This window comes from Ptychodera flava, chromosome 12, assembly GCF_041260155.1.
Source record: "Ptychodera flava strain L36383 chromosome 12, AS_Pfla_20210202, whole genome shotgun sequence".
NCBI classification, from domain to species: Eukaryota; Metazoa; Hemichordata; class Enteropneusta; family Ptychoderidae; genus Ptychodera; species Ptychodera flava.
This window is the reverse complement of record NC_091939.1, coordinates 3,105,253-3,132,924: the sequence shown is the minus strand read 5'-3', so window position 1 is coordinate 3,132,924 and position 27,672 is coordinate 3,105,253. Positions and strand designations below refer to the sequence as shown.

The window sequence follows — 27,672 nt, the reverse complement described above, 5'->3', positions numbered from 1 at the left end:
AGTTATCATTCCACAGACATGTCTCAAAGATGCAGAAGCTATAAAACACATGTTCGATGTAATTTCTGATATTTGATTTATAATTTCACTAGTGGTACCTCCTCTTGGATTATACGAATAACTCAATATTATTGCCCTCATCAGACCTTTCTCTCTTCATTTACAGATAGAGCATGTGACAGGTATACAGTGAACTAACATGCACTGATATGGCGGAAGAAAGCAAGTTTACGTGGATTATCATATCCCCTTATGCCCGAATAACTTGTACAGGGGGGGAGAGAGAGAGAGAGAGAGAGAGAGAGAGAGAGAGAGAGAGAGAGAGAGAGAGAGAGAGAGAGAGAGAGAGAGAGAGAGAGAGAGAAGAGAGAGAGAGAGAGAGAGAGAAGACAGACAGAGAGACAGAGAGACAGAGACAGAGAGAGAGAGAGAGAGAGAGAGAGAGAGAGAGAGAGAGAGAGAGAGAGAGAGAGAGCTTAAAGAGCGATGAAAGAGGATTATCTTACAATTTTGGATATTTCAAATATGGCTTCAAATACAATGAGATCTTTGATTCTGAAATAGTCTTTTATTAGAAGGGGGCATTTGCAATAGCGGAACATCCGTCAGATTCAGATAGTTGACTTGTTTCGTCCAGTTCCACGACGGCCTTTAATTATAAGATTATTACACCTGCCATAGACCAAAGGAACTTAAAACAAAAACAGCTGAACACGACAACTACGTAAATTGCTTGAGAAAGGAAATTGAAAACAAGATAGTCAGAAAATATCGTTTAAGAGTGTATTATATAGACATACATCCTTTCAAATACATTCTTGGAGTAAGGACAACTTACTTGCGTAGTTAAAAAAAACCTTCGAAAATGAGGACAGCCGCAAGAAATCGTGAATTTGTATACTTTGTTTTTACCATTTTATAGCACATTGAGAAAGACAAGAGTGGAAAATGTGTTCTGTAATCGGAGGTAAAAAGATAATAAAAAAATGCTACTGCGATGAGTATGAAAGAGAAATAGCCGTCCACAGGCCTCTAGGAATTTTGAAAACGTTGACAAATTAGATGACTTTTCTGCAATCTGACACAGACAAGTACCAACAGATATTAAAGTGTAACTCCTTTTCCTGTCTGGTGACCATTTAGCCAAGTCGAATTCGAAATTTAACTTGAACATGTTGCTTATAAATTCCGCAATATTTGTTTACAATCAAGTACATTAATTTGTAAATTACAATGGGATAAATGACTACGAAGTATTTTAATAATGCATAGCGATCCTTTTAAATCTTCATGAAAGGATTTAATAAAACGTATATATCAAATGTTACTTCATCAAACCTTTTTGATGACAAAAGACTGTTTGGCGTTATATTTTCGTTTTATTACAACAAGGCCGATTTATCATGGCATACAAATACACGAGCAATCCTTTCATGTAGTCCACAGGAAGCCAATTTATTCTTTGACGTTGATTTCCCTGTCCATTAACCCTTTGAGCGCTGTGGTTTTTTCACGCAAAAGTTTTTTATTTCAACATTTTTACCAACGTTTATGAATTTTTCTGTAATTTTTGATAATTTTGGACCAAATGCACATCCAATTTCATTGGCTACAGTTTTGTTTAACAAAATTTTGACAAAAATCTGGAAAATAAAATTAACTTGAATATATTTTTAAAGAAAAGAAAAAATGACTTTCGCGCTCAAAGGGTTAGATATACTCCTGTCTTGTGGTCAAATGTGGCCCAATGTGTCACACATAACCCCCCCCCCCACACACACACACACACAATGTTCTTCCCTGCGTGGAACCTAACATGGGCAAGGTGTCACACATTCGGTTTGAATTTGCAAATATATGAAAAGATAATATGTCGCAGAGACACACGTCAATTCGTTCTGATATACCATCAGAAAGATTCTTTATTTGTAAAAGCCAACTCTCAGATACAGTCGAACTCATTTTCTATGAAAAGTAGTACAGGTACACCAATTTTGTCAAATTATCCCCTGATTTTAATTTTATACCAATAAGGAAAATTTGGACAATCCACAATTCACCAGAAAGTATTACATGTTCCTGTTTCTACATTTATCAGTTTCTTGACACAAATCCATGTGATCACAAGCTAGGGGCGCTTAGCTCTAAGATAAAATTATTTTTCTTTGCTTGCTGGAGGATTTATCGTAGCCTTTATAAATACTTAAATTATCGATGCGTCATCTTAAAAAATATCATCGATTGTTATAACTCTAGGCTGTGTCATCGACGTTATATTTGCTTAATTATATTTCACATACGATACCATTAATTTACGCCCCTTTAACATTCAGGACCTTTATTCCACTCATTTATTTAGGAACTCCCCTTCTTCAAGTTGTAACGGTCGAACCAAGTCTAGGTGGCCAAGGTGAAGCATCTGACATCCAGGAATCGGACAGAGCAAATACCACGATGGCGACTGGTCTGGTTTACAGATTCTGGTTAATCGTTTTGAGTTTTCTTGCCATCATCGGCACACTGCTAATGATTATTGATGTCATCATTGTATTCGGACATATTATCGGTCAGAGCATTGTTGATGTCGGTGACAACGTTCATAGAAATACTTCCAACACTTTGGACCACATGCGAAACACTGCTCTAACTGTTCAACCAGTTGTTTGCATCCTGATGGTTATCTGCCTAATGTTCCTGAATTATGTTCCATTACTGCACTACAACTGTTCGCCTCCAAGCCTGGAATGTTTGAAAGATTTGCGGCAAGCAGCGTTTAGGAATCTTAAAGAATATTGGTTTTGCTATTACGCTTGCATGTTACTACTTTGTTGTGTCTACCACATCGCCAGGTTTATTGTTGAAATACAGTCACGAGCCAAGTTAGCTTTCAGATTCTTTACCCTACCACTTGGGATGACGTCATGGTTCATATGGATTGTGACACTCAACACACATTATGAAAACAATGGGATGACAAAGACATTGACCAAATCCTTTGACAACAACCAGCTGAGCAAATTGAACAAATTATTTACTTTCTTTTTCGTCTTTGGTGCAATGACTAATTTCGTCGAATTCCTGAACTTAACAGTACAAATATCGGTAAACTTGACAACTTTGCCCGAGTCATTAGGCCGCAAGACTTACTTCGAGTTCATTGGCATATCATTGACCATTGCTTTCAGGTAAGGAATATTTGGAAAATATTATTTCCTCAATTAGTATCTACGCTTGGCAGAGGTTGGTTTGAAAGATTTCCTTCAGCCATGACCTTAAAGGGACAAAGTCACTATCTTTTGACTTTTTAAACTAGTAGTTTTGCAAATGACAAGCTACTGATGTTGTTAGACTTATTGAAATATGTTTTTAAACGGTCAACCGTGGAACCGTTTATGCACACAGTATAGAAAAACCTCTGGTCAGAGGTTACCGCAGGGCTGGTATTACAGGTATCAAGTCACTTGTAATCTAAATATGCCCATGTATGGTCAAAGGGGCGTTCCTTGTGTTCAAAATGCCCATCTGAGGGCGCTGTTTTTAAAAAGCGGCCACCCGCTTAAAATCTGTGATCGGTTAGATTTTCCCTTTCCATGATAACTGTGGCAAAATTTGAACAGGTGACAGTATACCTTTAACGCCCGCCTGATATAAAGGTTAAATCATGACACACCAGAATATGAACTGCTACAAAAAATCAGACGTCGTGCTGGCATTTGTAACAAAATTTGTATTGTGTGGCGCCTTTCACATAAACAATGACAGCAGCTTTCATACAATGTGGCCATATCTCAGTAAACCCACTGGAATGGAACTTAGTTCATGTCGTCTAGTGGTCAAAAACAACACGCACTGCCTGCGTAAAGCAGATGGAGGTATTTTTAATATTTTTCAAAAAAATCATCAACAGTATTTGGCAAACGGATGGCTTATAGCGACGTATTTAATGTATTCTAAAAATTACAAAAAAGTTCAAAAGAGAGCGACTTTGTCCCTTTAAGAATGTCAAAGAGAAAAGAAGGCATAAGGCTACTATCCATAGCAACCAGACGGTGTCTCCGTTCAGGGATGTGGTTACTTGTATAGTTGCTATGATGTCCATTTAAGGTGAGTTATGATGATTTAAGCGACTCCTTTCACTTTTTACTGTTCTGCTTGTTTTTGGAAGAAATAAAAGTTTTGCATTGTAAAGAGTACTTATGCTAGAGTATCAAAATTACTATCCTTTCAAAAGAAGAGTCAGAATTACAATACTGCAAACATTAAACACCGAAATGAAACTTACTTATGAAATCAAAATATCGCATTAGAATAAGATACAATATTATTTTATGTCATTCCTCTTCTTATCTTGTTCAATGCAGGTATACCGTCACAACTACCTTCATCAAAATGCTGTTTAAGAGAAATAAGAAGTGCAAGCTTCTGCGAGATGATTGGGCCAATGAAGAAGACATACTTCGATGTCCGACCTAAAGTCAATGGTTTATAGTCCACCGCCTTTCATAAATTATATCCACTACCTCTGTGTGAAAGACCGTTTAATGGCAGTTTCTGGACTTTTTTGATTTTTTTTGCATCAAACAATAATTATCAAGGCCCGATTACAATCGATAAAAGAGTTAAATTTCGCATTATCTGAGTACCGCACAGTAGGTTTACAGTTACTGTAGTTCGTGCTAGTAAGTTCAGTTTTGGCGCACTGTAATCCAGTTTGCGTCAAAGTTAGTTTGAGCCTGCAAAATGAGAGACTTGCATTTTCGCTCAACGTTTCTCCAAGCACACCTTCAATATGAGAACACATCACGTATGTTTGGTACCTATTACTCGAGTTTCACGCATACACGCGTACATTCAAGGGAGCTTGCCAGTCTAAATCTATATCAATAAAGCTACTGTTACAAGCGATGCCAATGAGGCGAAACATTACATAGGTCTAACTGACAACAAATCTAAAATACTATGCAAATCATGTTCAATCTTTCCGAAGTAAGGCATACGCCAACAGAACAGAATTATCAAAATATGTCTGTCCCTTGAAATCTCAGGACAAACCATTAAATATATAATGGTCAATCCTATAGAAAGCAAGTAGTTACTCAAATGTGTCAAAGAAATGCAACCTTTGTCTTACAGAGAAGCTATTCATAATCAATGCAGATAAGTCCAGCCTTTTAAACAAGCGTTCCGAATTGGTCTCCAAGTGCCGACACGAAAACAAAGTTTAATTGTCAAATTGCAACCCAACCAACCACACCAAGTGGTTTGACCCAACCTGATACTTATATGTAAGCACCTGAAGCAAATTTCATACAATAAAATCTACCTATCTGACGATCGCGTGTATGCATGAAACTCGAGTAATAGGTACCAAACATACTTGATGTGTTCTCATATTTATTGTATGAATGTATGTGTATGTATATATTATATATATATATATATATATATATATATATATATATATATATATATATATATATATATATATATATATATAGTGTGTGTGTGTGTGTGTGTGTGTGTGTGTGTGTATCGATATTTAATATACAAAATGGCTGCCATCCCTGTGTTATCTCAGGGCCGGGGTGGAATAATATCCCGATTTCCCTAAAGCCAAGCCGTTTAAAACTTTTCTTAATCCATAAGCTTCAAAATGAACTCCCAGTCGTGGTAAGCCTCAAGAATATCGTAAAAGTTTGAGAGTCCAAATATCTGTCCCGAGGTTCGTTCTACCTTAAGGTAGTAGAACGCAATGACCTCAGAAGATGATGGTACGCCAAACAAAATATTACCCTCACTTCTAATTTATTTATGTGAAAACAATCCGGATTTCTCTCTTTAGATGACGTTACGTTACGTTACCTTTTGAGCATTTTGTGGAGTTTGATTGTGCTTGTAAACACCTTTTATGACATTAAGTATAGTTCTCGCTTGTTTGTGTCAGCATAGAGATATCGAAATTTTAGGGAAATAGGACAAAGAGGAGTTGAGAAGTATCACTGTTGAAACTTTTGCGAGACACAATGAATGACTGATGGCGATCAAACATTTTAGGTCACGACATTAGGATGAAATTCCTTGAAAGAGACATCCAGTGGTTAAGCGGGTCACGTAGACAAGTACTATAGTTTCTACATTCTCGAATACCGTCGAGTTGATGACTCGTCGTTTATAAATCCAAAGGCATTCTCTCAATGTTGGCGTTGAGGTTGATCCGATGTATGCCAATCCATTTGAAATCACGTTACAATGGTGTCATGAAGATCTACGGAAGATCACGCTGTTCTACGTTTGACATCCCTCAGTATACATGAATTGCTCTAATATTTATACATAAGTTGTGTGGTCAATGATTTACATGTAAGTACTCTTAGATCTTCTTACAGCACATGTACATTTCAAACAAAGAATTATCACGCATACCATGCAGAACGGTAGTTTTTGTTACCCAGAATGCAATGGGGGCTCTCATCTGTCTAACCCAAACAACCTTTGAATGCGAGCAAAATGCGCCAATGCTGCCAAGAGGTGAAATGTATGCCTGGCTGAAAAGCTACACATCATCAAGGGTGATTAGTCAAGCATTTTCCATAACCTTCGGGGTAATCGCAAATGCAGACAGACTGATAATCATTGCCTGTCGAATTCGCGCACCGCCCACTTAAACTCGATCCACCAACCAAAATAAAGTACTGGAAGATCGAACACAAAGAACAGTCAGAAAGTCGTTATTTAAAGATCGGTGAAATCCGTGAAACTTTGAGTTATGACTACGTTTTGATTTATACACGATCTAAATATATCTATCTATCTATCAATAAATAAATAAATAAATAAATAAATAAATAAATAAATATATATGTGTATATATATATATATATATATATATATATATATATATATATATATATATATATATATATATATATATATATATATATATATATATACACACACTTATACTTGAGATGTACAGATAGCTCCCGGTGTTGTTCGTAGCGCGGTTTGGTAATAGCGGATGAATAAAATTGCACACGTCTAATGATCTGCTTGTATATTTTCTGTTTATTCTGTTGGTAATTTTGATACAACGTTTCGTCCTAAAAGTAGGACTTCATCAGGTTGAAGATGTCGTTGTATCAAAATTACCAACAGAATAAACAGAAATATAGAAGCAGATCATATATAGAAGCATATAGCATATATATATATATATATATTATATATATATATATATATATATATATATATATATATATATATATATATATATATATATATATATATATATATAAAGTAAGTAATTTAAACTGACTGCGACGTTCATACAGCGCCATGTATGGTTGAGGTCAAGAGGTCATTCGTGAGGTTGATCTTTTACCCCGAACAGTCCTCCAAGCAAGGTTGCAATTTTTACCGCTCTACATTATGAGCCTTGGCCAGGGCATGGCGATTGCAGATTATATATATACATCCCTTCGCACAGAAGAAACAATGTTCAGTGCAGAACCATCTCTCTCTCTCTCTCCTCTCTCTCTCTCTCTCTCTCTCTCTCTCTCTCTCTCTCTCTCTCTCTCTCCTCTCTCTCTCTCTCTCTCTCTCTCTCATGCGTTAACACAAAATTCCTCTTTCAAAATTTTCCAAAATATAGAAAGTCATTAATTACAAGTTAAATATAAATAAGCGTTCAGGGATTCCGAATGCAGAACAGCACCACGCCGTATCACAATGACGAACAACAATAAGTAATTAAAGTATACACGTAATTGCAAAGTAAATAACTCGGGAAAGCTGTTAACGTGGGCCATGCGTCATGGACAATAAGAATTGTGGATCGAAGACATTCGATTCTGATTTGTCTTAATTGAATCATGGTCTAGTGGCAAAACTCGTGTCATACTTCCCTTACATAACTACGATACCATATACACATCTTTGTAACCGTCTGTAAACAACTGACTCAGAGCTGTGTCCAAGACATCAGTATATCCGTGTTTTCTATTATAATGCCGCTTACAACTCATCTCAAAGGTTTTATTGTTATACTGTTGTCCCCATTGTGTCCCACTGGCATTTCCCCTGCTTTGTTTGTAAACTGCACTATTCGAATGCACGATCGGCATCCGGTAGTGTCACGTGATTGGTATATTACCAAGGACTTACTTCCACATACGATGACACATACGCTCGTGTCAACCAGCTTTTACTAATCGTGTCTGTCAGCTGGATTTCTACATTCCAATTGCAGTTTCTACGAATACGCTGATGTATTTTTTTATCAATCGATTCGGTGTATATGTATAAAGAACCTGAAATCTGAATCGAAGTCTACATGTTGGCCAATACAAATGCCATGATTTTGATCTGACAAAGAAGAGCGCATACTGTAGGAGTTTATTCAGGTGACGTTGTACAAAATACTGTTTGGTCGATCGAAGTGGATTTTCTGACTGCTGTTAGTCTTGAGGCTCATATATGCGATAAGACTATGGCCAAGTAATGTGGTAATGGTGCTAATTTCGGCCCCAGACCCTACACGAGTTTCTTTTTTAAAGAAAGATGTTTATCATCTCTTTTCTAACACAGTGTTTGCCTAATGATGGCTGTTACGCTGGGAATATTTAATAAAATAGCCCTTTGAGGAACATTTTACTGAAGTCAAGTAGTTCCGCTTGCAGCCATTATCAGGTGAGAGTGACGAATAGTCTCGCTTACCTAGACTGCTTTTGGGGGTTTTCGACCCCCACATAGCGCATGAAATTCCATTGAAAATCTCCGATCAAAGATGGGACGATATGTACAAGAGAGATGCATCTTTCTGAGCTAGCGGTTAGTAATGTAGTTATTATGGTTCGAGACAAAGTCAAGAAAAATATAGCTTCACCTTATGTAGAAGTGGACTTTTCGAAGTCATTCCTCACTTACATAGCGAAGTACAATGTGACTGACACATATGTCGTGTGTGCCAATATTTTAAACACTTCAGGCCGAAGGGACAAAATTCGACAATATTACAAGATGACATCTGGCTTCGATGCACGAATGTTTTCGATTGCAAGTTCTATACACGGGATGCCGTTCCTTGGTGCGAGCTTGTGTGAGCTTGTGTGTACCTAATATGACACGTCACCGTTCATGCACATGAAAATTAAACCTCACGTTCCAACTTTATGTCCGTCTGTCTGTTTGTCTGTCTGTCTGTCTGTCTGTCTGTCTGTCTGTCTGTGTGTTTCTCTCTCACAGTTATTAAACAAAGCTTACGTTTGCTGTCTACGCGACTGCTTAAAGGATGTAGAATGGCTGAATAGGCAGTCACGTAAAATGCTGTAAGGGACGATAACCTGTATAACAGTGCATTGTAATAACTGTTTTAGTTTTTTTAGGTTGGAAACTGGTTCAAGTAGACTATAATTATGTCCTTTTGTGTCTCTGTATTTCTTAGTGAACGCGGATGATCACTCTATTTTACTGGTTTCGTTCCGCTTGACATATGTCGATGATTCGGCTGGTTCTGCCTTTAGGCCAACTTGTGAGAATTTTATTGGTCAACTTTGGCCTCTCCGTGTATTTAATGGGGTTTTTCTTTTATGTATTCACACAAGCTTTTAGTAGAAAGTAAACCTTATACTTCCAAACGCCTACGATCGAATTAGACTGGCAAATTGACAACATTTTAAATAAAACTACGGCTCCTTTTCAACATTTGATCAACTGTTTGGAGAAGTTTCAAATTACCTACTTTCGTCCGAGTTCTGTAAAAGATCGTAATTCATGAGGTCTAAGCGAACTGAATTTCAATTTTTTTTTTAGTCGGTGGTTGAATAATGATTTAGCTAATTAAAAAATACATTGCACTGGGAGTAAAGTTACATACACAACTAAAGTTCACCAGGTCTGCACCAGACCTGGTGCATGGCCGGTGCATGTCTGGCCAACAGGGCATGTGCACCGATATGGACAGAGAACTGCAGCAGTCTGCTGGATCAGACCTGCTACAGGTCTGATCCAGCAGACTGCTGCAGGTCTGACCTGTCAGACCTGCACCAGACCTGACCTGTCAGACCTGCTACAGGTCTGACCTGTCAGACCTGTAGCAGGTCAGACCTGCTACAGGTCTGACCTGTCAGACTTGTTGCAGGTCTGACAGGTCAGACCTGACCTGTCAGACTAGACTCTCCACAGTCGCTGTGCCTTGTTTTGTGCGCGCCCACGATGGGCCTGCATTCGAAGGCTACGCTGTGCAGCTGTGAGCACGCGCTGCCAGACACAGCGACTGTCGGTTTTTGCAAGTATATGAATATTCATAAGGGTAGTGACGTCTAAAGAAACACTTATCTAACGGGGTGGAGAGATTATATTCTAGGAACTGTTAGACCTATATACGCAGTATGTTTTTATTTTTCATTTTTCATTTTATTTGGCTATGGTACTTGTCATTTTTTTTTATTAACGGATGTGTGGAGTTCTATAAAGTACCCGGATCAGGCAGAAATCCGACCGGTCGCTTGCAAGAACGTCCAGACCCTGGGATTCGCGTCGCGTCTCTGAAGGGCGCGCGCGTGTTCCAACAGGGAAGAACGCGAATCGCAGGGTCTCTGCCAGACTACTGTCAGACCTGCAACAGGAATGACCCGTCAGACCTGCAACAGGACTGATCTGTCGTACCTGTGGCATGCCTGCTGTGTCAGACCTGTAACAAAACTGACCTCTTAGACCTACTGCATTTCTGATCTGTCAAACTGGGAACAGGTTTGATGTTAAGCAGTGCACAAAGTCTAACAGATCAGATTTGATATTTTTCTTGCATTTCTACTTGCATTTTTTTTCATTAGATACTATTATCATGGATATAATTGCGTGGGTTTCGATTTCTGTGCAGACAGTATGCAATAGGGGACTGATTTCATCATATTTTTAATAAACTTAAATCCATGTGTTGCATAATCTGCGAGTGAATTAGTGACGTTGGATCTGTGTATGTTTGTTGTGTACATGTACATATTGTGTATACATCATTACTTATCAACAGCATTTCATATTTACCTACAAAATTTTATTGTGTAGCACAGCACAAAACATCTATCATTAATGAATGGACTATTTTCAGTGGAATTATATCCCTCTGTAGAATGTCATTTGGCCGGTTCCAGTCATAACTATTGGAAATGACTGTCTATGAAATAACTCATTTGGCTTTGGCTGTGAATGCAAATAACAATGTTAGTTCTGCTCCTTAAAAAATATATGTAAACAACATATCAACAAATAAAAAGTCACACAAACTGCAGACATTGTGCAAATAGCTTCTTTTTTCTGAGGAGTCATAAATTCTATAGATTATACCCATGGTCAGTATAAGATGTAGTGATTTACATAAAATAGAAAACTTTCGTACAAATCATCTTTATAAATAGTGGCATCTTACATTTACAAATCTTCTGAAAGGAAAAATCTGTTTACTCGATAGTATCTATACAAAGGCTTATGCTGGTATTTTCCTCTCAGCATTCTGCAAGTTGTGTATTCACAACAATGTTGGATACACACTTTTCTCAATTGGTATAAATATAATATTGTCTGTCATTTTTATGGCGCTGCAGTTAAAATGGTCATATCTCATTGGTGTGCACAGAAGCATCTGAAAAACTTGACAGACATCCTCGTGACCAGCTGCACCTTTTAGTCCACACCTTGAATCATTTTTCAATAGGAGGTCTGAAAAGACAAAAAAAAAACTTTGTTGGCACATATTCAGTATTATTGGTTACATAATGAAAACGAGAGATAGGTATTCAAATTATTATACATCTACCATCGAGAACAATAGAATTTTGTGTGTTAAAAGGCTGTACGCAACACCTGTTCAATATGACTTTTACCATTTCAAGGCGCGCCCGCACCCTGGAGCTGTATCTGTGCATTCACTACTGCCGGTTTCAGGGAAACCATGGAAGATGTCTCACACTCTGTTGTACACAGGCTATCGAAGCGCATCAAATATAGCATGCCACACTTGTGCTATAAATCAGAAAAAATATTGATGACACTGCAGGAAAAGGTTCAATACTCGGACAAGTTGATGTGCCAGTTACAAATGAAAGATGTATAATAATAAGGTTGTCTCGAAAATACAGCAAGGAATTCACATGCAGATTTGCGCTGTGTATCGCATTCTGCTTTGCGTCAGGCGATACGCTGCGCCAATGTCCTCATGCATCCTTTGCGGAATTTCCATGACAACCTTATTGAGTAAAGAGATCATTAGTCATTTGGAAAATAATGGAATCCACAAGTTTACAGAGATACAATTAACACATCACATTTCAGGGTATTTGGATATGCCGTTTCCGTGGAAAAAGAAGTTTTCTTGATCTAAAAGGTGCCAAAAGACTAGATGGGTTGTTCTAATATTGTTGTTATTTAATCAAAGCTCTAGTAGGTACCTGAAAAACCTAATCTGAAGCAAACAGGGACAGCTTTTTCTGATAAGATCTTTATTAAAGACACAAATTTGCTTAATGTAATATATTGAAATGTTGTATTTGGGGTATCTAGGTGTCCCAATTTGCCACGAAACGTTACATCATTAATGTTTGCAGGATGTCAACTAATTTGTCGCAATATTGTAATAGTAAATCAAGAGTATTTATCAGATAATGTGATTAAATAATGTATTCAAGTCTTTCCTGAGGGCGCTATTTCATCGCTTCATACAAAAAATTCCGTGAACTTGCCCACAAGAAAACGTAATCAGTAGTCAAGCTGACATTGACCTAACACCTGTTAAGAGGATTCGTGACGCTGAATGTTTTAAAATGGAAAAATATGAGCTCAATGCTACTGTGGTGGCCTATGGGAAATTAATTAGCGGTATTGTGCCATATGATCGATGAATGAAATCATAGAACTCGGTCTAGCAAAGGCAATCTATCAACATTTTCTACGGCTGATCACGATGCATTTTATAAAATTGTAGCAGTGTCTGTACATAACTATTCTGAATTTGGTAGAGTGTCACTTCATTCAAATCATTGACAAGTGAGCACAGCTTTTGTGTCTGTCGAATATTATATTCTGAATATAACTTACAGCTCAATTTAGATAAAGCCTGTGTCAGGGTTGGAAAGTATGCTGACAACACATATAGACATCTGTCGCAGTCAGTCGTTGATGTCATGAAATCCTGGCCATTGTAAAGGTTCCTGCTACTCCAGAACCCAAGAGTTTAGTGATTGTAATTGATAAAAGTGGATCAATGAATGCACGTTATGGAAGCCAGACGTTAATGCAGGTTGCAATTGATGCAGCGATAACTGTCTTGGATACGACGAACCCAAGTGACAAGGTAACAAACGCGAATCCCAAAATGACGACACAAACCAATGGTACTTCACTTATTTCATCAACAATTCTACAAAAAAAATTACGGCATTTTTTTGTCTATTGATGCATTGCGTCCGATGTGACCAATTTCTTGCCGGCTAAACAAGCATAAAATTACATAAGGATTTGTTCACTCTTTGGGAAATCTAGTCTGTTATTAAATTGTTGATATTTCCTGGCCATAAGCTTATGAAACTTCCAGGTGTCTGAGATCAAATAGGGATAAACAGAAGACAAGCTGTAAGTCGATTTGTCTGTACTTTGACGAGTTGCGTAGCACCGAATCCAAATGCGGAACATCGCGTAAATACGACGCGATATCGACCAAACTGCTCATCTGTAATGACCCCTTTATCGTACATGCATACTTTGGTAATGACCCTTTTCCTAAAGCCGTTCCAAATTTGCAATGCAATCGACAGAAACCGACTTTACTTGCTTCTTGCTGTACTCATATAGAAGTTGCGTAGCTAAGGAGTTATGGCAACCTCATCAAATGTTGAGATTAGTCCGCTGTTAGGCCAATCCACTTCATCATACTATCAGAGCGAAGAATTTAAATATTAAGATTTCGACACAGGTTTCACAATTTGAGGGACGCTGATGTTTAAATTTAATACGACGTTAGATGTATTTGGGGTAAAAATCTTCAATTTTGGTATTAATGATAACAATTAATTTAAGTCTAAAACTTTACATTACTTTACGAAGAACTTCAATCGAGACCGTTTAAGCTAGACTTTTAGTCCATGACTAAAATAATGACATATTAACTGGAAAAAAGCCTTACAGTTCCACTGTTACATTTTTGGATTAATACAAGTCAATGGTTTCGGCTTCAGAATTGTGTAGAAGCTTTTCTCTGCTGTGCTGGAGAGTAATTCCTTTGCAACTCTTTAGAACATTTGGTCTGCATTTTTAAGCGCAGAGTGCGAGAAGGCACATGCAGACAGATACGCTCTAGAATTTCGGAGCTGCTATAAAAAGCGAACATACATTTGTAAAAGAAGGTGGCATCCAGAAAACTCCTACGCTCTTGTAGAGATGGGATTTTGAAAAAGGTACAGAGTTGGTTGTAGTAACCAGATGAGTAGGTTATGCCAGTTTTACCGCACAAGTATTTGAGAAATTTACACTGAACTCTTTCAATGCGGTGAATGAGATACAGCTAGTGAGGAGACCATATTTGACTGGCATACTCAAGCTGGCTCCGGACAAGAGTTATATACAGGGTTTTGAGAGTGTTGACATTGCTAAAATTACGTGAGTTACGTTTTATAAAACCTAGCAGCTTGAAAGCTTTAACAGTAATTGCATTAATGTGCGCAGAGTAGTTTAGATTTTGGATGAGAAGAACACCCAGGTCTTTAACTGATGTTACTCTGCATAAATTGTCACCATTAATACTATAATCATACAGAATGTGAGTTTTCTTGTTCGTAAAGGAAATAACCATACATTTTTTAAAATTCAGTTTTAGTTTCCATGTCGTGCACCATCTCTCAATGTGGTTACGGTCTTGTTGAAGAGAACTGCAATCCGAGATGTTAGAAATTTGCCTATACAGTTTTGAGTCATCTGCATACAATGACATGAAACTTGAAACTGAAGAACTAATATCATTAACATAGAGAACAAATAAAAGCGGGCCTAACTGAGACCCTTGAGATATACCAGAAGTAGCGTTACCCCATGAAGAGAAGTGCCCATCAAGGACCACACGCTGCACTCTATTACTAAGATATAAGTAGAACCAATTCAAAATGTTACTATGAAAGCCAAAGTGAGAGAGTTATGCAGTAGAAGTCTATTTTGAATGAGTCAAAGGCTTTACTGAAATCGAGGTACATAGAATCAACTTGGCCATGATTATTGATAACTCTGGATAAATGGTCCGTGTAAGAAACAAGGTTGGTGACAGTGGAGCGCCCCCTTACAAATCCATGCTGATTGTCGGCCAGTGCATTCTGCACGTGATTATAAACGTTTTTTCAAAAACTTTACTAAAAATAGGGAGGAGTGAGATTGGCCGGTAATTACAGGCCTCATTACGAAGGCCACATTTATAAACCGGAACAATATTACCTCTTTTGAACAGACACGGAAAGAACACCAGTCTGAAGTGACTTGTTAAAAATCAACGTTAGCGGTAGAGCAAGCGGTTGTGAACAAGTACGAATGACTCTGGCGGGTATCCCATCAGGACCTAGAGCCTTATCATTAATTAGGGTTTAGGGTTTAAGTTGTTCAAAATGTTAGTCACTTCATCAACAGTAATAATGACATTGTTTAAACAATCGTTAACAAAAGGTTCGCATTCAGGGACAACATCAAAATTATCAGTACTAAACACAGACTTGAAATACCTGTTAAAAAGTTCAGCCATATCGCGTGGTGTAACAGCGCTGATCTCGTCATGTGTAAGAGACGTTGGGAAAGAACGAGAATTGCGTCTATTATTTATGAAAGACCAAAAGCGTTTACTATTTGTTACTTTTGATCTTGTACGTCATCGAGGTAATCATGTATGCGAGCTTTTGGCTTGTTTAAATTCCTTTCGTAGTTCTTTGAATGCTGTGTACGCTTCTTCTGTTTTTGATGCTTTGTATCGTTTGTGTGCTGCATTTTTTTTCTCTTAACAGACATATAATATCAGATGTAAACCAGGGCGGATATTTTCTTGGGCGGATTGGGATTTTCGGAACACATTCTTCGATGCACGCAGTCAGCATGTCGTAGAATAATTCTGTTGTTTCGTCGATGTTGTTTGTTCCTTTGAGTAATGTCCATGGACATATGCTGATGTGATCCCGAAGATGGTCAAAATTGGCTTTACGATAATTATGTATCGATCTCACCAAACATTTAACACCTTTTGCAGTGTCAGGTATGTTGATGGAGCATGATAATGCAAGATGGTCTGATGAAACAGCTGGATCAGCTGTAGAGACTGAACACAATCAGAGTCGTTACACAATACCAAATCAGTTGATGGTTATTGCAAGTGTTAAATGTACCGACTTGGAATAAATTATATTCATTGAGCATTTCAATGAAAAGGTTGGAGTTCCGACTGCTCCAAGAATAAGGTTGAATATTATGGCCGCCATAAGTCTTGTCCCAAGTAATGTCGTATAAATTAAAACCACTGCAAATAAGGACTAGGTCATCGGGTTTGCAAAGTGAAAGTACATTTTCAAGTGATTTCTCTAGCTCTTCCTGCACTGCTTAGGTGTATTTGGTGGAATGTACACAGCTGCAATATAGATGTTTATCTTACGTAGATCGACTTGCACCCAGGCAATCTTCATATTAGTTTTGATATCCGTTTGACGGATCAAAATGATATCATGTCGGATGGCTAAGAGTACACCACCACCCAATGTCTTGTTGCTGTTATATGCTGATCTATTCTTCTCTGGATCAGGTAAAATTGGTCCATTATTTCTGAGTCAAAGATATCATTCCTTAGCCACGTCTCCGTCAGTACAACTATATCGAAGTTGTGTTCACTGAAATGGACATTCACATCGTCAAGTTTTTGCACAATGCTACGACAGTTCTGGTCGTAGAGCTGCAATTTTAGGCGATTACTGTAACTTACTGAACCAGGGTTTTGTTGAATATCACCACTAAGTAGGAGACGGAAACTTCCACAGTGATATGCATAGTATGGCAGTGGCCCATCATACTTACGTGTACTTCGATAGCGCTGTTCGATTCCCGTACTAAAGCAGAATCAATGATCAACAGAAATTGTGCTCATAAAATCGAAGCCTTAAAAGTTGTTTCTTTGATATTAATCATATCATTTACAAACACATGAACAGTGTTTGAATTCATAACTACATTTGACACGTCATATATAGATAATATATGTAAACTTCACAGGTAAGATAACCCTCATACACTGAGCATTATTGCTGTTCTTTCTTTTGAATAATATTACCACAGTCTTTCTATCCACGTGATATTACCAACGATAGATACCTAGGATAATGACTTTGAATGCACAATCCCAGTTTTCGGCGATCTAATTATTTGCCAATACTTCAGGCCGCGATGTATCGATCCAAACATTTGTTGCCTACGGTATATAGCTTATGTGGATCTAACTACAACTTAAACCTCGGGGAGTCGCTTTGTATTGCGATGCATGATGAAAGCCGATATGCGTACTTTATAGCGGCCATCTCCATGTAAACCTCAAACGACTGTACCTCGGGGCCTTTGCGCAAAGCTAATGTTGAAACAATAATACATTGTTAAGAATAGAACCTTTGTTAACTATCATTTGGTTTGAAATATGATGAAAACACAGGCCTGTTCAATTTAAAGTCTATAGAGTTAGTACAGTTTTGTCACATGCAGGCATATACCGAAATACCCTAAGAGAACTACGTTAAATTCTGACTTAAAACTTTCGCCTTAAATTTTAGTCTTCATAGTTGTTCGTTGATAGCAGTTTTGTAAACAAAAAGCGTTTCTTACGTGGTAAAATAGCGTAAAATGGCTTACCTTCGTTGGCGACGGAAGTGGATGAAGAGCGCCACAAGCGGTCAATGAAGGCAAATGAACGTCACACTTGCAAGTTTCGGAGACTACACTAGAGATTTTTGCTTCACTTTGAGTTCTCGGGGGCTACACTTTATAGATGGGATGTCATATTTGCAAGTTTTGCTACCTTTACTGTATATTTCTAAGGCTTTACACATAATTTCTATGGTAGACCTGTTTCTTTGACACAGCTGTTTCATATATATTATGAACACAGCCCCTCCACCACGAGGCTTTTGGAGAAAAAAAACAAACTGCTGCTTCCCAAAATCTAAATGGCTTGATAGTGAAAAGTTCTAACTACTGCTACAATCATAAGTTTACCGATTGACATGTGGCAATATCATCAACCTAATTCAGTCACAGCAAAAGTAATCCCCGGTAAGCTAACCCAATCACATTGTTTTTAATTTCTGCAGTAAGAAGGTCACTTGCTAAAAGAATGTGAAGGCCATTCTAAAGCGATTGAAAGAGATTTTGCCCCCCATACATGATTATTATTATTATTATTATTCGACTTCATTTAAAGAGGGTAATCTGAGTTACAAAACAAATTGTAATTTACATCAGAGCCCTCTGTGAGCTCGAAAAAAAAGTACATGCGTATAAATAGCAAATACAATGTACATGTAAATACAGCAAGTGTTCAAAAAGGATGAGTAACATCTTCATTGCAACAAAAAGAAATACATGAGTGATACTTAATCCCATGCAACAGGTGTAATCGAAGGTACTCGATCCTACTGATTTTATTGTTTTGAATCGTGTTCCAATGGGCAAAACTCGTGTCATACTTTCCTTCCATATACACTCACAACGTTGTAAGCGTCTGTGAAGAACTGACTCACAGCTCTGTCCACTGTGAAACATCAGTCCAGTGAGGTTGTCTATTATGATACCGCCTCCAACTATTCTCAAAGGTTTCAACATGTATTTGTGCTGTGCTGACTGAACCGTAAAACTTGTGACCCCTTCACAAACAGTCTTTCTATTGTGTTGCTAAACGCAGTGCGTGAAAAGTTACACATATTGTGCCTGAGTTATGATGCCTGAATGTTAAAACTTTGCTTCAAAAGCAGCCGCCAACGAGAATTAGTTTACAATACGGTTTTTAATCCCGTCTGCCAACCAGCAACAGCGTATTTTTACTGATCATTGGCAAACCATTCATTGACTGTGAGAACAGTTGAAGAACGCGTAGATTCAAGGGATTTCCACCTTGTCCATTTTTAGATTGTTTTTTCCCCATTGTTTCCCATTTCGCCTGCATTGTTTGTAAACTGCACCATTAGAAAGCACGATGGGAATCTGGTAGTGTCACGTGATTGGTATATTACCAAGTACTTACTTCCACATACGAGGACACATACGCTCATGTCAACCAGCTTTTACTTGTCGTGTCAGTCAGGTGGATTTTTACATTCCAATTGCAGTTTCTACGAACACTCTGATGCTTTTTTTTTCAATCGATTCGGTGTATATGTATAAAGCACCTGAAATCTGAATCGAAGTCTACATGTTGTCTAATACAAATGCCAAGATTTTGATCTGACAAAGAAGAGCGTATACTGTAGAAGTTTATTCAGGTGAGTTTGTACAACATATTGTTTGGTCGATCGAAGTGGACTTTCTGGCAGCTGTTGGTCTTGAGGCTCATATGATCGATTAGACTATGGCCAAAAAATGTGGTTCCGGTCACCCGACCACGGCTAATTTCGGCCACAGACCCTAACGAATTTCTTTTCATACACGGGTGTTTGCCATCTCGTTTCCCACACAGTTTTGCCTAATGACGGCTGTTACACTCGCAACAATTGATAAAATAACCATTTGAGGAACATTGTACTGGCGTCAAGTAGTTCCGCTTGCACCGATTATCAGGGGAGAGTGACGAATAGTCTCAGTTACCCAGACTGCAATTGGAGGCTTTCGGCCTCACACAGTCCGTGATCTGCCATTGAAAATCTCCGAACAAAGATGGAACGATACGGACAAGTGCGATGCATCTTCCTGCACTGAGCTGGTGGCTAACAGTGTAATTATCATTGTTTGAGTCAAATTACGGAAAATATAGCTTCACCTTTATGTGGAAGTGGCTTTTTTCGAAGTCATTCTTTTGTAATGAGTGTGAATTTGACTTCTATGACGTGGACCAGTGACAAAGCCAAGTACATGTAACTGACCCAAGACATGTGCCGTGTGTGACAACATTTGAACAGCTTAGCCAGAATGAACAAATTCCAGCGATATTACAAAAGGAATTCTGACTTCCATGCAAGAATATGTTATTTTTTTTTCGATCACAAGTCCTGTATACGGGACGCCGTCCCTGTAACCTCCACAAATGTAATAATCTCCACAAATGTAATATCAACCACAATTGTAATAAAATCAACCACAAATGTAATAAAATAGTCAACCATTAATGTAACAACCCGCAACCACAAATGTAATAAACAAATTAACCATAAATGTAATAAAACTCAACCATAAATGTAATAAACTTGAACTTGCATATGTGATCATTTGTTTATCAATAAACTGAGTAAATAATAACTTTAATAAGACTAGTGTAATGTTATTGCATACTTTCCTGAAACTAGATTTCCTTTCCGAAACACAGAATAGAATACTTTGAGAACACTATCAGAAAACGGCGAGGTACTGATCAAACCGTTAGATAATGGAAGTGGAATAGCAGTTCTAGACACCGATAATTACATAATAAGGAAGCGTCAAAATAACTCGTCAACCAGTGATACCACACAAAGTTTATGACAGATGACTCAGAACAATAACAGAGGAATATAAAACCTTATAACAGAAACTTACGACACAAAACATGTTGACGAGAACATATATTTCAATCTAGTAAAAAACAATACGAACACTACCTTGAACACAGTAGAACAAAATTAGACATCCTGGCATCCCTAGTGAAGGAACAAACTTCAAGTGGGACAACATAGGAATACAGACAATCTATGATTATTCCACACAATTTATCCACTGAAGACGAATTTGAGGCGATTGATTAAGAAAGTATGGCAATTTTCGAAAAAAACGGCGTTAAAGGATCGTAGTGTTATACAGTCTTCCCCACTCTGGAGTAGAGACTGCACTGACGTTCAGATTACAGCTGTGTCTAGCCATGGCCAATCAGTTCTGTACACAAAACAGGGAAACGTAAAATACACTTTCAAATATGCAAAACACACTAAACGCAAACAATTAAGAAATGAATAATGTGTGGAGTTGCTTTCCTTATTACATAGATCAATATTAAAGGGCTAATTCCTAAATTGCAACGACAAAATAGATTTATTACATTTATGGTTGATAAGTATTACATTTAGGGCCTATGGGTGTTTTTTATTACATTTATGGTTACCATTTATTACATTAATGGTTGGTGTTTTTGTTATATTTATGGTTGATTTTTGTTACATTTATGGCGATATTACATTTATGGGTGCACTTTATTACAATTGTGGTTGATATTACATTTGTGGAGATTATTACATTTGTAGAGGTTACAGTCCCTGTGGTGCGAGCTTGTTTGAGCTTGTGTGTACCTAGTATGACACGTCACCGTTCATACACATAAAAATTAAACCTCATCGTCCCCATTTTCTGTCTGTCTGTCTGTCTGTCTGTCTGTCTGTCTGTCTCTCTCTCTCTCTCTCTCTCTCTCTCTCTCTCTCTCTCTCTCTCTCTCTCTCTCTCTCTGTCTGTCTCTCTCTCTCTCTCTCTCTCTCTCTCTCTCTCTCTCTCTCTCCCCTCCAATTACTAACCAAAGCTTACATCTGCATTTTACGCGATTGGTGAAAGACCAGGGGTTGTAGAATGCCTGTACAGACAGTCACGTAAAATTATGTAATCGGACGATGACCTGTATAATAGTGAATTATAATAACTGTCTTGGGCATTTTAGGTCGCAAACTGGTAAGGCATTTTAGGTCGCAAACTGGTAAGGCATTTTAGGTCGCAAACTGGTAAGGCATTTTAGGTCGCAAACTGGTAAAGCATTTTAGGTCGCAAACTGGTAAGGCATGTTAGGTCGCAAACTGGTAAGGCATTTTAGGTCGCAAACTGGAAAGGCATTTTAGGTCGCAAACTGGTAAGGCATTTTAGGTCGTCGCAAACTGTAAGGCATTTTAGGTCTCAAACTGGTAAGGCATTTTAGGTCTCAAACTGGTAAGGCATTTTACGTCGCAAACTGGTAAGGCGTTTTAGGTCGCAAACTGGTAAAAATAGATTATTGTGTGTGTTGTGTCTCTGTACTTCTTAATTAATCTGGATGCTGGCTCTATTTTACATGTTTCGTTCCGCTTGACAATATGTCGATGATTGGGCTAGTTTTGCCTTTAGGCCAACTTGGGAGAATTGTATAGGTCAACTTTGGCCTCTCAGTGTATTCAACGGGATGTTTCTTTATGTATATACAAAGCTTTTAGTAGAAAATAAACCTTATACTTCCAAAACGCCTACTATCGAATTAGACTGACGAAGTGAGAAAATAAAACTACGTCTCCATTTCAACATTTGATCAACTGTTTGGAGAAGTTTCAAATTGCCTACTTTCGCCTGAGCTCTGTAAAAGATCGTAATTTATAAGGTCTAAGCGAACTGATTTCCAAATTTTCATTAGTGTTGGTTGTTGAATGATCATTAAGCTAATGAAGACATACATTACACCGTGAGTAAAATTACATGTTGTATGCCATTGGCCGTCCTAGGAAGAGGACAGAGGTTTGCATATTGTTTCCATATCTAACCAGCATTGCTTGAAAAATATGCTATTAAAGACACAAGGACGTGAAGGTTGCACGGCAACTTCCTTCAGTCGCATCTACCAGGGTTAGACATTCGTCTTGCTGTTACCATGACTACGCTAACCCATTTTAGCAATAGGCTCGGCATAAGAAGAAGCTGGAGTCTAACAGGTGATTCATAAGCCGGCGCATACGAACGCTGGACTTTTGATCTCTGACGAGGGAGAGCGTATTTTGAGGAAGTTTGTTCCGTTGATTCTTTATCACAGTTCATAGCCTTGAGGCTTGAATACCTGACTAGACTATGGCCAAGTAATAATTTGGTGATGGTCACTTAATCATATCTAATTTTGGCAACAGGACCCTGCACGGTTTTCCTTTAATACACGGTTTAGTACATATCCTACGATATTAACCTGCTAAAGTTTGTTACACTCGCAAATTATGATAAAACAGACATACTAAAAGAAGTTTCTGAAGGGCACGTCACTCTAGCGAACTCATACAAATGAAGCTTGCCAAGTGAGAGTGATAGATTTATTGCTTGAAAACGTGTGCTTTAATTGACTTTTAATCAATTACCATCATAACATTCAAGTAATTGAAAAGTAACGGAAAAGACGTCCCTTTAAACAGTCGCTATATCTTTTATTGCGTTGACCTTTAGCCGAGTCCTGTGCACGTGTTAAACAAACTGTGTTCAATTTGCAATAATGGATTACCCGCATATTACTACTTGGTTGTAATCTGAAAACCTTGTTTTCAACGTCTGCTGTAAAACATACAAGGAGGGGGAGATTAAAATATACCTTTCTGAATGTTATACCTGGTCCATCTCATTTAACAGTGTATTTCCACCATATACGAACATATTGCTAAGAGAACCTGTAGCAAGGCAACTACAGTACACACAAAAAACATATAAAGTAGTCGCACATGTCGAACCACACACTTAATTGTCTATTTTGTAGTCTAAAAGTAAAACTGCCGATAACATAACGTCACACCTACATAAGTGTGTACTTAATTTTGACCCAAGTGGAGATAGTATTGTCAATAAGATGAAATGGTTTTCTCATTCATGTAAAATTGTGCCGTTTGGACAAGCTGAAATTTTCTTTATATATCAGATCAGATTGATGAAACAATATTAGGAGAAACCGGTTTGAGTTGAGATTGGTAATTCGAAAATACTGCTGTAATGGCACACGAATAAAAATGTTGTGATATTGCATAATTACGATATTATAGTATCCGTTCAACTAGTTTCGATAGGTTGGAACACAAACATCGATTTATCAAAATTTAGAGCAAATAGATTGACCATCATAGAATCATTATTATTCTGTACACGTTTGCACAAGTTACTTAATATCTGGTTTCACGAAGAATATGTGACTTCGTTTTACCACATTTCCATGCACAAATGTTGTCACGTCCACAACACTCAGAGAATGACCGAACACACCCTTAAACACTTATATAATTCAGACGTACATGTATACCTAATGTTACGATGCTACAAAATGCTCACCTTAAATTTCTAGTCAAATATTGTTTTACGTGTGTGGCTGATAACCTTTGACCCTACGTAAAACATTTCAAATGAATTACTTGCACCGGAGACAAGGTATTGGGAAATCTGTGAGCATGAACGCTTGCTTTGACTGATAAGTGATTGAATATCCACTGAAGCGGGTTTTGATTGGGTGTAGTTGTGAGCACGGTACGGCGTATTGGATGCAAAACACATAATCAAACAAAGTGTAAACTCAGTGTGTATCGATGATAGGGCAATTGCCATCTGTTTCCAGGCCGTGTGGATAGGAGAATGTCAAAATAAGGAAATTGAAATCAAGTTAAAAAACAGTAATACATTACGCATCTATAGTATAGTATGTGTCTATTCTATTTTACTTGGACAAAGCATAGTTGAGAAAATAAAACCTTGAATGATTTAAAGTCTATGCTTACCTGCCTTCCCCAGTTTTAGTTTGATTTTAACTTGAACCACACTATGTTTATTTATTGAGTATGTTTTCAGTGCATGAGCCTATCGGAATAAAAGCATATACATTAGAATTGTAGAACAGAAAAAGCCAAAGAATGCAGGACAAATGAGCAGTCTGGGGCTTTTAACTTTAATTTTGCCGAGCCACATTTCGATTTGACATTTATAAACAGATTTCAATCAAAACCTATTGAGCACACAGGCAAAACACAAAACTAGTTTCTTGCCTTGTCGTAGGGTACCTTACTGAACTAAAAAATAGTCTCTTTAACGAGTTGCTATATTTTGCTGCACCTCTATATTTCACTTTATGTATGTCTTCCTTTGTCGAGTAAGAATGTTAGGTGACTATTGCCGGATCTTTAGATCTTTTAATGTAATCCACTGCATATGTTCACCAGAAATGTGCCCCAAGAGGTGAAGGAATGTGGGATGACTTTGGCTGTGTCTCTGTTTATCTCTTGTCAGTAATGACTAATCAACTGTGCGGAGACAAAATGGGTCACTTTCTAATATTTTAACCAGCTTGATTTCATCTTTGAACCACTGGAGGACTGATCGCGTCATTTTCCGGAAGTGGTGACTGCCAGAGCCAGCACCTTTGTATCTATTGTTTGTCACTAGTAGTGTGGTAGCTGTAAGTAATTTACAGATACATCCTATTTCATGCAGTAAAATACGGAAGTGACAACTTAATTAACGATTTCAACGACGAGTCATAAACATTGGTTGTGACTTCCGTACAATATTCTATACATCATTATATTACATGTAAACAGGCTTACTTCACAGTACCTGTTGCGCCATGCTTTAGAAACGCAAAACATTTCTTTAAATCGACGCAAATCAAGATCTGAAATGAGATACGTGATATTCTAATCATGGTTCTACAAAACAATTTGACTAAAGCCAAACTCCGATTTCTCTGTAACTGTTTTATAATTTATTCATTTTCGAATGTCGACTCTATGAATTCACTGATGACGTTCTGTAACTCCTAATGGGAGTGTATCCTAATATGATATTCCACAAAATTAAATATAGTCTCACTAATAACCATAGGAAGAAGATGGTTCAAGTAAAAATAAAGGATTTACAAAGATAAAGACAACTATTGAAAGCGGAATCTTGACAGAGCTTGCCCTAAACTTTACTATACATTTTGTTTTACCTCTAGTAGGGGCTCATATTTTAGCTTATAGAGTTAATGTGGGGTCTTGTAACCTCAATAATGTAATAATCTCAATGATTGTATCATAGCCCATAATTTAATAAAATTTATACATAAATGTAATATCGCCTGTAAATAATGAATTCAATGTAAATTCATCCATAATTGCAATAAATGGTATCAACAAATATTGTAACAAACAATAAATGTAATACTTAACAATCGTAACATCTATATTGTCGTCGTAATTGCAGAATTAGCCCTTTAATACTCATCTATGTAATAAAGGGAAGGTATTGTATAAAACCTTATAGAGAACAGAAACAGTAGTACGAAACAAAGCATGTTGACGAAAACATATATCTACATTGTACCTCGAACACAGTTGAGCAAAATTAGACATTCTAGCTTCCAAATGAAAAAACGAGTGGGATAATATACTATTACATTTGATCTTTCAATTATTCAACAAAACTGAAGATGAATTTGTGGCGACCGATGAAAAAGTATGGTGAACTCTCGAAAGAGAGCGTTATAGAGTCGTAATGTTCCTTCGGAGAAGAGACTGCACTGACACGCTGATTACGGCAGTGTCGGGGCCGCGACTAATCAGTTCTCTATATAAAACTGCGACACGAAAAACACACTTACAAAATACACAAAATACACTAAACGTAAATTAATGTTTTGTTGCCGAGGAGAAGTTTGAAGTATTTTCTAGCAGCAATTACTTGATGTTGAAATTAAGGTTAGCAGAGCGACTGCCATATAAAGGTGAACTTCCTCAATCAGATTTTTAGATGTTAAAATTATATCAATGCGACTGGTTAGCATAATATGTATGTAACACTATATCTTGATCATCTTCAACTAGGAAAACGTTGACGATTTTTATGCCGAGTTGAATCGTTTATTGTTTGTACAAGCATGACAAGGACGTTAAAGTTTCGGATATAGTACAGATTTTGAGTTTCTGCAAAATAATGACAAATGTATAAAAAATTACATTCAAGGTCATGGACCTCCTATATATGTAAAGAACGTAGATATTACACTTGTTATATCACTGACCACTCTGACTATTGAGTTGTAACGTGGGCGTTTTCTACCAAATCAAATCAACTCAAATCCAGAAACCTTAAGGGTGAAGCCCACCCGTAAACACTGATACATGCGCGCTTGTACAAGATTTGGTATTATGTGACGTCATGACAGCTAGGGAAACGCTTCCCCTCAGAATGTTAAAGGCTTGCAAAAAGAATAAAAATGCGTTGTGGTCGGTTTACCAAATTGGGAAGTGAAACCCCGGGGATGCTAAAGTGGCCGATAAAGTTACAGAGCGAATTTTTCTTTGTACTATCGTTCATTTTTATTTCCTTGAGATCAAAGTTCAATCTTTCTTTATTGAGAGCTACTGTTATTCCTGAAGATTTCAAGGTGTTTACTTGAATTCAATACTCAATAGGAAAATGAAGGGCCTTCCGATTTGTCCACCATGAAATGAAACATCTATATTGCAAAATAGGGAAGAGAACACATCTTCTCTATTTTTAAAGGGTTGGTCTAGGCAAAGCAGTGATCAGTAAACGCTATTACGGGACACCATTCATGAATTATATTCATAGGGCATTAACGTAATTGACGACAATTTTTGTACCGTAGAGCACCAAACCTGATAGCCTTTCCATGTGAGGCCATGACAACGACAATATAAATTATTTCCTATGGGAGTAAAGAATGTGGGACACTATTGGATTGAAAAAATGTATTCGGTT

At 37.5% G+C, this 27,672-nt stretch overlaps 1 protein-coding gene across 3 annotated transcripts in view; it reads left to right on the top strand.

The window, feature by feature from the left end:
• Positions 1 to 8,190: 8,190 nt before the first annotated feature.
• Positions 8,191 to 27,672, top strand: part of LOC139144717 (VWFA and cache domain-containing protein 1-like) — a 51,705-nt gene continuing 32,223 nt past the window's right edge. The window contains exon 1 of one of the 3 annotated variants that reach the window (XM_070715442.1): positions 8,191 to 8,402. The gene's annotated coding sequence lies outside the window, so the exon portion shown is untranslated. Of the gene's footprint in view, positions 8,403 to 19,100; positions 19,527 to 27,672 lie in introns of those variants that run through there. The other 2 variants (XM_070715441.1, XM_070715444.1) reach the window with 2 other exon arrangements.